This window comes from Monodelphis domestica, chromosome 2 (genome assembly GCF_027887165.1).
Source record: "Monodelphis domestica isolate mMonDom1 chromosome 2, mMonDom1.pri, whole genome shotgun sequence".
Taxonomy (NCBI): Eukaryota; Metazoa; Chordata; class Mammalia; order Didelphimorphia; family Didelphidae; genus Monodelphis; species Monodelphis domestica.
The window spans coordinates 446,810,593-446,824,437 of NC_077228.1; the positions used below are offsets into that span (position 1 = coordinate 446,810,593).

At 35.8% G+C, this 13,845-nt stretch overlaps 1 long non-coding RNA gene across 1 annotated transcript in view; it reads right to left on the bottom strand.

Annotated features, from left to right (window-relative positions):
* The window catches only part of LOC130457485 (uncharacterized), a 47,634-nt gene that overhangs the window by 17,059 nt on the left and 16,730 nt on the right, over positions 1 to 13,845 (bottom strand). The gene's annotated exons all lie outside the window — the stretch shown is intronic.

Genomic DNA, 13,845 nt, shown 5'->3' on the forward strand with positions numbered 1-13,845 from the left:
TCTCTCAATTACTTCTTTTGGATTATTGATTCAGCTATCAAATTATATTAATGACAGATCTTAGAATGGGGCATCATCTCTCACTTTGTCCCCTAAGCATGCTGGGAACTACTGACATCAGCTTTTTATGTGTTACAATTGCCCAATGGGATGAATTAGGCTATCTTTTTAACTTGTTGATAATGTTGGAGGGAGCAGAATTAAAGACCTTACAGAAGTACAGATAGATTGCATCTATTGCTGTCCCCTTATCTACTTCAGTCTGTCACCAAAGGAACTTAAATAGCCTGGCAGGATTTGCTGTTCACAAATCCATGTTTATAGCTACATTCAACCCAGTACTTTTCTGGGGTATTGCAAATTAATCATGGAGTTGAACAATTTATTCTAATATCTTTCTAGGTATCAAAGTGAATCTGACTGGTCTGTAATTACCAAGACCTTTCAACTACTCTCTGGAAAAGATGGACACTATATTTCTCTATTTCCTATTTTCAGGGAGTTCTCTTCTCTCAGTCAAAAGGACAATTCATTGGGCCATACAGGATTGTTCACTACCTCCTAAAATCCTTACTTTCTTGTTTTTCTTATTGGCTCTCATTGATCTACTATCAGTCAGTTAAACATTTATTAAGCACCTGCTATATGCCAGTCACTGTATTACGTACCAGTGATACAAATAAAAAGAGAGATAGTCCTTGACCTAAAGAAGCTTATAATATAATGAGGGAAGATAATAATCAGAAGAAAGATGAAAAGGATGAGGTGGGAAGATGGAGTCTAATCCAAGGAAATACAGCTAGTGGGAATTGAAGAGTTGGTCAGTCTATGAGTTTTCTTTCAATGGAGACTGTGGGAGAAGTTCTTTGAGATACCAACAGTACTGAAGAGATAAGCGTACTAAAGCTGATACAGTCTCACAAAATGAAATGTCCTGGGACAGTGTAGATGGTAGTCCAATCCAAGAAGGTACAGCTAGTGAAAGAAGAAGAAAAAACTCTGAAATAAGAGTTTGTCATATGACTTAGATATCCTTTCTACAAAGAAATAATGTTAGAAAATAAAAAGTAAATGTACAAATAGGGCTTGAAAAGTTATTTTTTGAGGGTTTTTATTTTTGGTTTTTATTATGTTCTTAATAGCTGGATATTCCATCTTTTCCACATCTTGCTCTGAGACTTCCTCTTTTTTTTTTTTTTTTGCCCTCAATCCAAAAACCTGGGCATTGACTTGGATTTCTTAGAGACTGGCAAGTACTTCACATTCTTTTTATTCTCTGTAATGATCCAAGATTTATTTTCTAATAGACATTTCTGATGGGCAGAACCAAGCCTGAAAGCTGAGGTTCAATTTTGAGTTCTTAGGCAAAACTATCTCCCTTCTTGGGTACAGATGTTTTCTTGGGAACAGAATATTTGTATATGAATATGTAGATTTTCCTGGAAGGACTTCATAGATAAGACTCACCAGGCAAATATATATATATATATGCATATATATATATATATTTTTTTTTTTGCCTGAGTCCACAGAGATGTCAGATGATCCTTGTCACTTTTTTATATCTACCAATCACATTTAGTTCTTCCATTCCTTTGACAGCATGATCTTTGGAGCAATATCCAACATTAGGGAACCCTACTATAGAATCAGATATGGCACAAGGGACGATTTGCCATATTTCTGCTTGATAAGACCTTTAACTTTTGATTTTTCTGGTTGTCTTGCTAAACCATCTTTGCCAATCTTTGTAGAAATAGGTCTTCAGAATCATGACTAGATACTGTGGCTGCTTGAAGCCCTTACATGACACTTCTCTAATCCTCCCCCTAGAGCATCCCAATTCTTAATTTTCAAAAGAAAATTTTAGAAGGTAACTTTATATATAGCTTAAAGAAGGAACTGAAAAAAAAATCCAAGCAGAGAAATGCTCTTGAAGTCATAATAAATATGAGGTCACTTTTACTTGTTTAAAAAAATAAGAACTCACCGAACTTCAGTTATGCTCTTCGTATTAAGCCACATATTAAATTGAAGGTCGACAGAGCCATTGGGCTGACTTCACTATTATATGTCTGTGAAACCTGGACTGGCTATGCCAGAAAATTGAAACTATTCCATTTAAACTGTCTTAGGAAAATCCCTAAGATTACCTGGCAAAATAAGATACTAGACATTAAGGTCTTCTCTCAAGTTGAACTGCCAAGCATTTAAACTCTACTGCAGAGAGCTTGACTCTGATGGGCTGACCACATAGCCTAAATGACAAATGCTTGTTTAACTAAAAGACTATTTTATGGAGAACTCACATATGGAGCTCAGAAAAAACACTATAAGGACATTTTAAAGATCTCTCTGAAGAACTGTAGTATTGAGTATGAGATATGGGAAATGCTGGTGGTATAGGACTGCCCTGCATCATGTGCCCGCATCAAAGAAGACACCCTACTCCACGAGGAAAGTAGAATCCCCGAAGCACAAAGAAAATGAGATGCACAAGTCTAGAGACATCTCCATCCCAAATGTTCAAAGGGAATGTTTGTACCCAATCTGTGTTAGAGCTTTCTGAGCTCATATGGAAATGATCAGCCACTGTCAAATATACTCTACCCTGATCCCAACATTGTGATGTTACTGGTCCTCTTCCAAAATGAAGGATGAACAATAATTTTTCAAGTATCCTTGTAGCTCAAAATTTTATGCCATGGGCTTGGTTACCTGCTATTACTAGAAGAAGCTGAATAGGAATTGTAATGAAAAGAATACTGAATTTGGAGGAGTGAAATAAAGACAAAGAAAGTATATGAGAACCAGTGGTTGATGGTGGGAAGATCCATGGAAGTTTAGTTTTGGAAGCAGTAGTAAGTGGAGGTGACAGACTTCTACTAGACCTGGGAATTTTTCACAACACAAACACACACTTACACAATGGTTGATATGTCTCTGAATTGGACAAGTAACTAGTTTTAAGGTTGTGAGATTCTATAAGAACATGAAATAGACTTCGCTCCTTTAAAAGAATATGCTACGTTGGAATTCCTCTGCTCTTTTCCTTAAGAAGGAAGGTGGGGGGGAGAATTTTATATAAACATAAATATCTGAAAGTATCAAAGTTACTAGGACTTAATGCAAGATCCTATCTGCCAGCCTAGAAATACTTTTCTGTTTCCCAAACTGGTTAAAACTCTATAGGATAGGTCTAATGAGCTGTTCCCCTAAGGTATGGAATTAAGAGGGTGCTCACAGAACTAGCAGCCCTTCAATAGCATAGAAACAACAGAGTTTAGCACTTAGTTAGCAAGAATAATTAGCACCTACTTCCCAGTGCTGTTATGAAGTTAAAATGAGATAATATTTGCAAATTGCTTTGTACTTTAAAATGCCATATAAATGCTAGCTGTTATTAATTGAAGTAGAAAAGCTACCTGTAGGAAAGTCCAGATGGTAGACTAGGCTGAATTATTTCTTACTTTGTTTTTTCTCTTCTCCAATCCCAGGTGGCTCTTCTAGCAGCAATCATAAGTCAGGATCCTGGGATCTTTTCTTTCTTCCAAATGGAGTTTTGTCACAATACTTTGATAAAGGCATTGAACTATATTGCAATCAATATTCTAGCATACCTTAATGAAGCTTATCTAGCACACAAATATAGTTACTGTCCCAAAGTTCATTGGTGAACACAAATGCTCTGCCCTATGTAAGGGGCCAAGCAGAGTTGTCTAGAGAATGGGAGAGTTCTAGCTTTCTGGAGACCCCTTTGGACTGCCTTTTTCTTGGGGACTCTTCAAATGGCAAGTCACTTTGAGTGTCTCTGGTTTCCATTTCTAGAGATATTGATAGAAGAGGCCAACCCCACTTTAGGTTGCTGACTCTGAGATGACATGAGCGGAGCTGTAGTCTCCAACATGTCCTTATTCCCATCTTGATACCCTAGAGACTATGGGGAGTTTCCTTTCAGAACTCTCTCAGTTGAACTAAGTTATCCTACTCTTAAAGAGAGGGTTCCTTCACTCTGTTTTGCCTGGTACATATTCTCCTATATATACATTCTCTAATTTCTGTTTTGTTACTGATTTGAATAAATGGGTTTTCTTTGCTATTTGATTCTTTATATAACTGTGGAACTAGTATTTAGTAGTCTAGGGGTCAAGCCTTGAATATAAAACTTGGGGTCTTCCTTCCCCCCAATAACAATGAAAAAGTGATAAGTTAGATTGAAACTGATCATATCTCCTAGGTTAATAATATTAAGGAGAGAATAAATATATAATTTTAACCTGCTAACCCCTCTCTGAAGAAAGCAATGACCCCAACTTCCTGCTTCCCCTCCTACTAGTAATTAGTTTCTCTTGGAGAAGGGTGGGGAGAGAAGAGGCTAGAGATGAATGTATTCTACTTCCCTTGGAGCAACATAATGATAGCTCTTGCCAGAGGTGAGTCCCTTTACATTTAGTATACTCTGCTCTACATGTATTTTTTTCTACAAAGCACATCACAGTCTTTGTGCTCTTCAAAACACTAGATAGTACTTCAGCTAAACTTGGAGTTCTTTTCAAGGAGCAAAATCACCAATAATAAAAAAAACCACATAAAAATGTGAATAACTTGGCATCCTCAAAAAAGATACTTGTTTACATTAGGAAGTTGGAAAAAAGAGGCAGAGTGTTGCCTCATTTGACTTTAGCTGAGGATGTGTTTGTTGGGCAACTCGAATATTTTTGCCACTCTGTACATGACTGTGAATGACTGCAAAAACTCCTTGAGTATTGATTTTGAGGTTACAAATAAGTTTTAGTGAGCAGATAAATTCGCAAAAATGAAATTAATGAATAATGAGTATCATCTGTAAACGTCATTGAATCATCTTTGATGTAATGCCAATGGAGCAACCCAGGACAAGGCAAGAAACCTGTTCTTTATCAACAAGTTGACCTCCTCAAGGGCAATTCATACCCTGTTACTATAGTGGTCTTCATCAGTGGAAGACTTCATGCCCTGGGAAGGAAATTCTTTTTTGCATCCAACAATATTCTCATTCATGGAAGCAATGAGGGTCCAAGACAGTGCCTGGATACTTCCATGACATAGTGAAATAATTTATAAGTATATAATTCAATCAAACTTCGTAGAACCAATAAATTTCATTCTAATCAGGATTGGGAAAATACCTTGTTCTTACACTCACAGACTTAGTGCTCTAATGTAGCTCATCTTTCTAGCAAGTAGTGAAGTGATATAGAAACTAATGAAAGATTACAGCATTCCAGCATGTAGAGATAGGTGAATGGAAATGCTATTAGAGCAGGGAATAGAGAAAGCAAACATTTCAGCTATGCTATGGGGCCAATTTTTACTTTGGTTGGATTGTCTTCAGAAGCTGACATTTCAAGGTAAGCAAGAGGAGGAAATAAGAAAAGCTCAGCAAGCGTGGTTGACATGTATTGGCAGTCTAATTTTCAAGTGTTATATGTGACTTTCCTAAAGTTTAATTGCCCTTTGCCTTTTTCCATCAGAAATGGATGTGAACCTTGACTTACGTGTTCTTGATTCCTCTGCCATAATTTAGAAGTTTGTATGTTAGGAAAAAAGCAGGCCATGGTTTGGATAATAAGTAGTGCATCAAAGATCTCAAAATGCAGTACAGGTATTTGCTGCTTTAAAGGAAAAAACAAAAAAAAATAAATATTATACAAACTCTTCCCCCACAAATGATCTAATGGAAAAGTAAGGAAGTCATTATTAGCATTACAAAGTGACTCTTACCTTTAAAAAATAATTAACTACAGTGTTCCTGTAAATAATAAGCACCCCATCCAGTGCCCTTAAAACATAAATATTTTTTTTCTTTACTAAGAATACATTTATGCACTGCTTTCTAGAAACACATCTGTAGTGGAGAAAAGGACTGCTGACCTTGAAGTCAATAAGATCCAGATTTGAATCCTGTCTTGGGTACTTACTACTCTCTGACCCTAGCAAGTGGCTTATCAACCATGAACCTCAACTTGAGGTTTCATAAAATGGGACAGCTGGACTGACTTTTTTTTTAATGCTTGCTTTCTGTCTTAGCATCAATTCTAAGATAGAAGAGTGGTCAGGGCTAGGAAATTGGGGTTAAGTAACTTGTCCAGGGTCATGTAAACTCAGGTCCTCCAGACTCCCAATCCTGTTGCTCTATCCACTCTGCTTCCTAGATGCCCCTAAATGACTTCTACTATCTCAGCTTTGATCTATATTTCTATGGATTTATCAATATCATTAGTAATATTGAATATTCATAGAATATTTGGTGCTAATAAAATATAGTTCTCCCAAAAAAATTACTTTGATCTTGCAGTGCTTCTTATCCATTGGTCTTATAGTTCTCATTGAGATGGGAAGTTGAATGATCAGTTAAAAATGGTAAATGTGCCAAGATCTTAGTCCTAAAGACCTTTGGTAGAGGTCCCATCTTCTACCAGTGCTACTATTCTTTCTCAGCTCAGACTGTAATGAAAAATTCGGGAGTCCTCCCAAAACTGATTCTGCTTTATTTGACAAATAGGCTTTTGTTCTGTTTCCTTACCCACATCCAAGGACTGTCCTATTTGTGGTTTCCTTCTGAAATGTGCTGCCAGTGTTGTGACATCGCTGAACTGCTACCAGGGTGACATCACTGTGGGGTGTCCTGTGCTGTGTCTGAGATGACAAGACTTGACACTTAGTTCTACTTCCTCCAGTTGCTTAAAGGGACCAGGAAGTGAGTGTGGTAGGCAGCAGGGCTGATGACAAGCTCTGTAAGGCCAATGGTATCTTATGGGGAATTTTTTTTTAATTTCTTGGGGCTTTAGGGGGTAGACTAGACAGCTGGGTGGCTTTAAGGGATGGGTAGGAAGCAGCTGTAGTGGCATGTGTCAGTACTTTATAAAATGTTATTTTGAACAAATTCATCAGTGACAACTTATCATCCCTGTAGCATGTTTTACATCAGTAATTTTGGCCACTTTAACTTCAGTCAGACTTTTATTTTGTCATTGGAATGACTGATGATTTCTCAATTGTCTTTCTTATTTATTTATTTAATTTTCTATCTATTTATTTATTTTGAGTGACTCAGGTCTGGTTTAAGATAGGATATCTGTTTTCTAAGTCATCTATTTGGAAAACATTATAAATTAACTCTGATTAGACATAAAATATTTTTGCCATTTTATGGTACAAAACTGTCATGCTGTAGAGTTATGTTTGATCAGTTTCCAAGATGTCAGAGAAAAATTCCATTTTTCTTGAACTATTTTTTTTATCCTGAATTTATAGCACTTGCAGTTTTGGTAAAGTTTTTTTTTCATTGTTTCAGTATTTTTTACTTGATCTTAATTTATTTTCTTTCTCACTTAAAGCTACTTTTGTGTTGGGAAGAAGAGAAGAGAAAGAATTCAGTTCTTTTGCTCAGTTGATAGGGGATTCAAACTCCCCATTGATGAATTGGGTGACAGCTGCAGAAAGAGTGAGAAGAGAAATGAGGCTGCTGTTGTTCCAAGATATTGCTAGAGACAAAGATGAACATCTTACCAAAGTACTGAAAATGGATAGAAATTTCACTAATTCACCACCCTCCCACTCTCTTAGAATTTTTATCTTTCATAACATCTGCTTTGCTGCTACTCTCTTTCAGGGCAAAGAAGATGGCGAGGCAGATTGTCAGGCTGCTCTAAGAGGACAGATTGGAAAATATCAGTCTGGAAAGACTAAGGATGAGATGAAATCTGACTGATATCTTTAAAATCATGGATGGTATGTAGATTGGTTCATAAATTCTAGTGATAGGGTTGGGACTATACCTTAAATTTCTTTGGCATAAAAGTATGGAAATTCTTTGCCATTGAAAATCAATATATTATCTGAAACTTTTAGTTTTTGAGAGGCTGAATGATTACCCCAAATCACAGACAGAATATGTTAGAATTGGGACTTGAATTTAGATCTTTATCATTTCAGTCAACTCTTACTACTACTTTGGTATAGTATTAAAAATAAAGGGTATTCTTTAATATTGTCATTAAAGTAAATAAAAGGAAATACTACTTTGTGAAAAAAAAGTAAACTGTGGAAATCCTTCCAGCAAAAGGAATTTACTCTTTTTGTGCTTGTGTCATAGAAGCCTAAAGATGGCTCATTTCCCCCTCAACTAAAGTTGTCCCTTGTGTCCTTTTTTCATGGAGGTAGTTTTGAGAGCTTAAGGGCTCCATCAGGTCCTACCAAAGTGGTAAGACTTCAAGAATGGGTCTAATAAGGGTCAATCAGATTCCAGGGACAACTTTGTTACCTTTTAAGGAGAACTAATCCTTGTTGTAGAGAAATGGGGGAACCCTGTTCCTTTCAAGAATATCCTTCTATGAAGATAACCACTACTATGATGTAGCCATTGCTGACCATTGCAAAAATTTGCATTGTGTCAATAGCACTTACTGTCAGTATTCCCTATTTGAAACTTAATTATGTACTGCCTTGTGACATTTTTTATACTATTGTCTTTTATTGTCACTTAATCTTTGTATTATCAATTTCTTCATTTGCCAATCAGGAAAATATTATTATTACTACCTACCTCACAGGATTTTTATGAAAAAAAGATTTTTCAACCTCAAAAAGTTAAATAAATATAGAAATGTGACTTACCATTTTATCATTTAATTTTTGATCTTGTTATATTTTTTTAACTCCTCCTTATCTCCCAGCTCCTCCAGTTAGATCCCTCAGTAAGTTCTTTGAGGACAAGAAATGCATTGCATATTTCTTGGTCTCCTTCATAGTATCCACCTAGTATTGCCATACACAAGCAATGATTTGCAGTAAATATATGCTTAAGGAAAGGAATGAATAATTCAAGGCTTTGTAACTTGTTATGCCTTTTCATTTTACCCCTCCCCCAATTCCTGTTTACTAAAGCATTGGGCAACTTTCACATTAGTCATGCTTCAAAGCAGGAAGAGATTCCTTTTTATTTTTTCCTTGAATAATTTCAGAAAGTGGTATTAAGACTTCTAAGGTGAGAAGTCTAGTTCAGAGACAGCTCTTCATCAAGGTGGTGAGAAGGAGCTTTCTGATTTTTCATGTGTTGTATAACCCTTCAGCATTACCTTCCCTCTAGATGCAGAGATATTACAACACTAATCTACTTGAGTAGAAATATTTCTGGCATCTGGGACCAACCTGGGCAAAGAAGAGACCCTATAAAGCCATCTAGATCCAGTAAGAGTCCAGAACTTGAGCAAAGTCTTCCCAGATATTCTTTGTTTTCCACAGGATGACCTGGGTTGTGTTAAAGATGTTCTGGAAGATGCAGATTAGAGATAACAATCTTTTGGTGATGTTCATAATGCATGCTACTGGGGTCCATTGGAACCCTACTTTGTGAGTTTAGGTCAATAGTCAATTAAATCATATATCTTGACTTATATACCCTAACCTCAGAGGTTATCAGGCCCAACCCTTTATATCATCCTGTGGACAACATGGGCTCACCCCTGGGTATCTTCTAGAGGATAGATATCACTGATGGAGGATCCTCCTATGATAAATCAGTAACAAATCATTGTTATTGGGATCACATTGTATTAAAGAAGATATCTTTTTACTGCCAATTAATTGGTTCACTTAGACCTTTAATATGTTATTTATCTTCCCTAGAATTTAGTGTTCTCATCTTTCAGAGGTTTAGGACAGATGGCCTACCCAGTTATATATCATTGATGTTGTGATTTCTCTGGTGTGGATATTATGGTAAGAGTCACTTTTTTTGCAAGGGTCTGAATAAAGAGATCATTTGGCCTCTTTAACCTTTTTCTACTTTTCTGCAAGAGAATTAGAGCAAAGCTGAGAATAAGGGCAGATGGGTGGCACAGTGGATAGAACGCTAGGCATGGAGTTAGGAACACATCTTCCAGAGTTCAAATCTGGTCTCAGACATTTAGTAACTGTGTGACAGTTACAAAGTCACTTAACTATGTTTTCCTCAGTTTTATCATCTGTAAAATGAACTGGAGAAGGAAATGTCAAACTACTCTAGTGTCTTTGCCAAGAAAACCCTAACTGGGGTCACAAAGAGTTGGACAAGACCAAAAACAACTGAACAATAATAGACCTGCTTCTATGGGTGGATTTTCTTCCTTCCAAATAAGGAGCCATTGATGATTACTCTGAAGCAAAGCACAAGGAAACTAGACCCTCTCAAACTCACAGAATTCTACATGGCCAAATGCCTCAGAGATGGCAATTTCTGAGTTTGAAGCTGCAAATGAAGCAATGGAAGAGTATTGGGAAATCCTGAAGAGAAATGTAAAAATTATTGCTCCAGTCACAAAATGGAAATGCAGGGAGAGAGAAGATCATTACAGAAAGGTCTGGAAAGGAGTGCTCAAAACCAATCATAAATGTATCAAGTTTGAAAAAATAGAAAAGGACTGAAACAATATAAGGAGCAAGAAACCTAGGTTTTGCATGGGTTAGATGGTTCAGACTGAATGTAAGAGAGTTAGTAAAACTTATCTGAAAAATTTGTGTGGTTTTGTTTGTTTTATTTTGCTTACACAATGTAGTTTTCTTAAGAGTTTGAAGAACTTTAAGATATTATAAAAAGTATTTACCACCACAAAATGAGGGAGAATCTTATTGATTGCTTATGAGCTACTGAGTCATTTATAATTGCACATGTGTGTGTATGTTTTATTGCATATGGTCTTTGCTTTTTTCTGTGCCTTATGTGGAGTAGAGTAAAGGCTAGTCCATACCTCATATTTGGCTTCCTATCTTTAGTGTTTGTTTTTTTTTTAAACCCTTACCTTCCGTCTTGGAGTCAATACTATGTATTGGCTCCAAGGCAGAAGAGTGGTAAGGGCTAGGCAATGGGGGTTAAGTGACTTGCCCAAGGTCACACAGCTAGGAAGTGGCTGAGGCCAGATTTGAACCTAGGACCTCCCGTCTCTAGGACTGGCTCTTAATCCACTGAGCTACCCAGCTGCCCCCATATCTTTAGTGTTTTTATGGAATCTGAGGAATCCTTTTACCCAAATCTGTGGAGACATAAATAAAAACTATATTCAGAAATTTTTCCAAAGCAAATTCTAGGTTGGGGCTTGGGAGTATGCATCTTAGCATTTTCACCCTTTTTATTACTTTATATGTCTACAACACATATAGTTTATATGTGCAGTATTCATGCATAGATACACATACATGTTTATATATAATACATGTATATACTTAATATGTAAAAAATAAAACCTTGATTTTATTCAAATATTTATTAATTTTTAGTGTATATATAATATACACAGTCAGATAATGACCTAGAAAGTCATTTTTCCAGTCAATATTTGCCTTCAGCTACATGATTATTTTCATTAAATTGGAATTTAATGAACTTGATTAGATTAAAAATCTATTGTGGTTTTCCTGTCTTTAAAGCCCTTAATTTTGTGTTGGAAACAATTGCAAGTTATTATTTTATTCACTTGAATATAAGGACCTCTTCAATTGTATTCTGTAAATTTGTTCAACACAATATTTAAATTAGCATATTAAGCTCCAAATCCTGGCATTTTGGTTAATAGGATTATGATGTAATTTAGAAATTGTATTTTTCTTTTTAAAATTTCCTATATAATGAATGGAAATAAAAAATAGTTAATGCATTCCAGGATTACACATGTACACATAATTTAATATATTACATGTCTATGTATATATAAGTATGCATACATACGTATACACCTGAATATATGTAAGCATGTATGTAACATAATGTACTCTAAGAATCATTGTGAATCAGGTTATGATCTGTGTAATAGGCAAGTATAGAAATTATTGTAACCAAATGAAAGCACCATTTCTACTAGAATTCTTCACATGTAGTCTTTAAATGCTTCTATTTGATGAACTCAGAAAGCTTAATACAGAACATCACAAATTTGTAATAGTTGATTAGTACAAATGAAGCACATTATTCCAAAGATCAATACATTCACAATATATAGTATATATGAAACACATATCTATATCTATATATCTACATATACTTAAATGTAAATGAAACCTTGAAAATTCATTTTGTTTGTTTGTGAATGCCAAAAAAGCATTGGGAAAAGGGATAGGCACTAATATAAATGTAATACAGTAGTATGTAGAGTCCCTTTACCACTTTGGAGATAAGAAAGTTGTGATAACTTAAGTTTATATAGTGTTTTAATGTTTACAAAGCCCCCTTTTCATATAACTGGTTCAGAACCCAAAGCTTTGAGTTAATAGAGACTAGATCAACCTTGAGAGTATCCTCAGAAAATCATATCTCTTTGGATCATTTTGCTTTCACCCAGAGTTTCTAGCTCCTATCAAGGTCTACACAAATGGGGTTCAAAAGAACCATAGAAATGTGAGATTGCATCAAGAAGGGGTAGGGATGGAAACTGAGTTCATATCCAGCTTCAGATACTCACTAATAGTGTGACACTGGGTAAGTCACTTAACCTCTATATTCCTTAATCCATTGGAAGAGGAAATGACAAACCACTACAGTGTCTTTGCCAATCAAACCTCATTTGGGGTCACAAAAAGTTAGATGTGATTGAACAACAGAACAACAGCAACCAATGAAGAAAAATCTGACAGTTGGAAATGAGAGTAAGACTGATGCAAATGATATACAATAAAAGTGCTGGAAAAGAGGAGTAATTTTTGAAAATTATTTCCAAAGTAGTTAATAGAAATACCCCAGCCATGAATTTTGACAGAATCCAGCCTCATATACAATCTTTTTTTAAACACTTTCCACCTTAGAATCAATACTGTTACACACAAACTTAAGAAAAGTATATGTACCTACAGAGAGAATGCCCAATGCCCATTAAAATGACAATATTCTTATGCTCAAAGGGCTTTAAATGACTGCCTGCCCTTTGACCCCACCATACCATTGCTGGGTTTGTACCCCAAAGAGATAATAAGGAAAAAGACTTGTACAAGAATATTCATAGCTGTACTCTTTGTGGTGGCCAAAAATTGAAAAATGAGGGGATGCCCATCAATTGGGGAATGGCTGGACAAGTTGTGATATATGTTGGTGATGGAATACTATTGTGATCAAAGGAATAATGAACTGGAGGAATTCCATGGGAACTGGAATGACCTCCAGGAATTGATGCAGAGTGAAAGGAGCAGAACCAGGAGAACATTGTACACAGAGACTGATTATACTGTGGCAGCAATGCAATGATTCAGGACAATTCTGAGGGACTTATGAGAAAGAACACTATCCACATTCCGAGAAAGAACTGTGGGAGTAGAAACACAAAAGAAAAATAGCTGCTTGATCACATGGTTCACTGGGAATATGATTGGGAATGTAGATTCTAAATGATCACTCTACCTCAAATATTAATAATATGGAAATAAGTTTTGATCAGTGAAACATGTAAAACCCAGTGGAATTGCTCATTGGCTATGGGTGGAGGAAGGGAGGGAAAAAACATGAATCACAGAACCATGGAAAAAGATTTTAACTTAATTAAAATTTAAAAAATAAAACAAAATAACAATATTCTACAGGGTTTTATGTTTTACAAAGTACTTGTTTTCCAGACCACTCTGTGTAGTAGGTAAGGCAAGTTTTAATATTCCAATAATATTCTGTTCCTTAAAGCAATAAATAGAGTTGGAGCTAGGATACAAACTCAGTTCAATTGGTAGAGGTAATAGGGCATGGTGGAAAGCTGGATTTCAAGCCAGGAAGACCTCACTTCAAAAATCTACCTCTAACATGAGTTATGGGGACACAGACAGCTTACTTTTTTACAAATTTAATAGAATTTA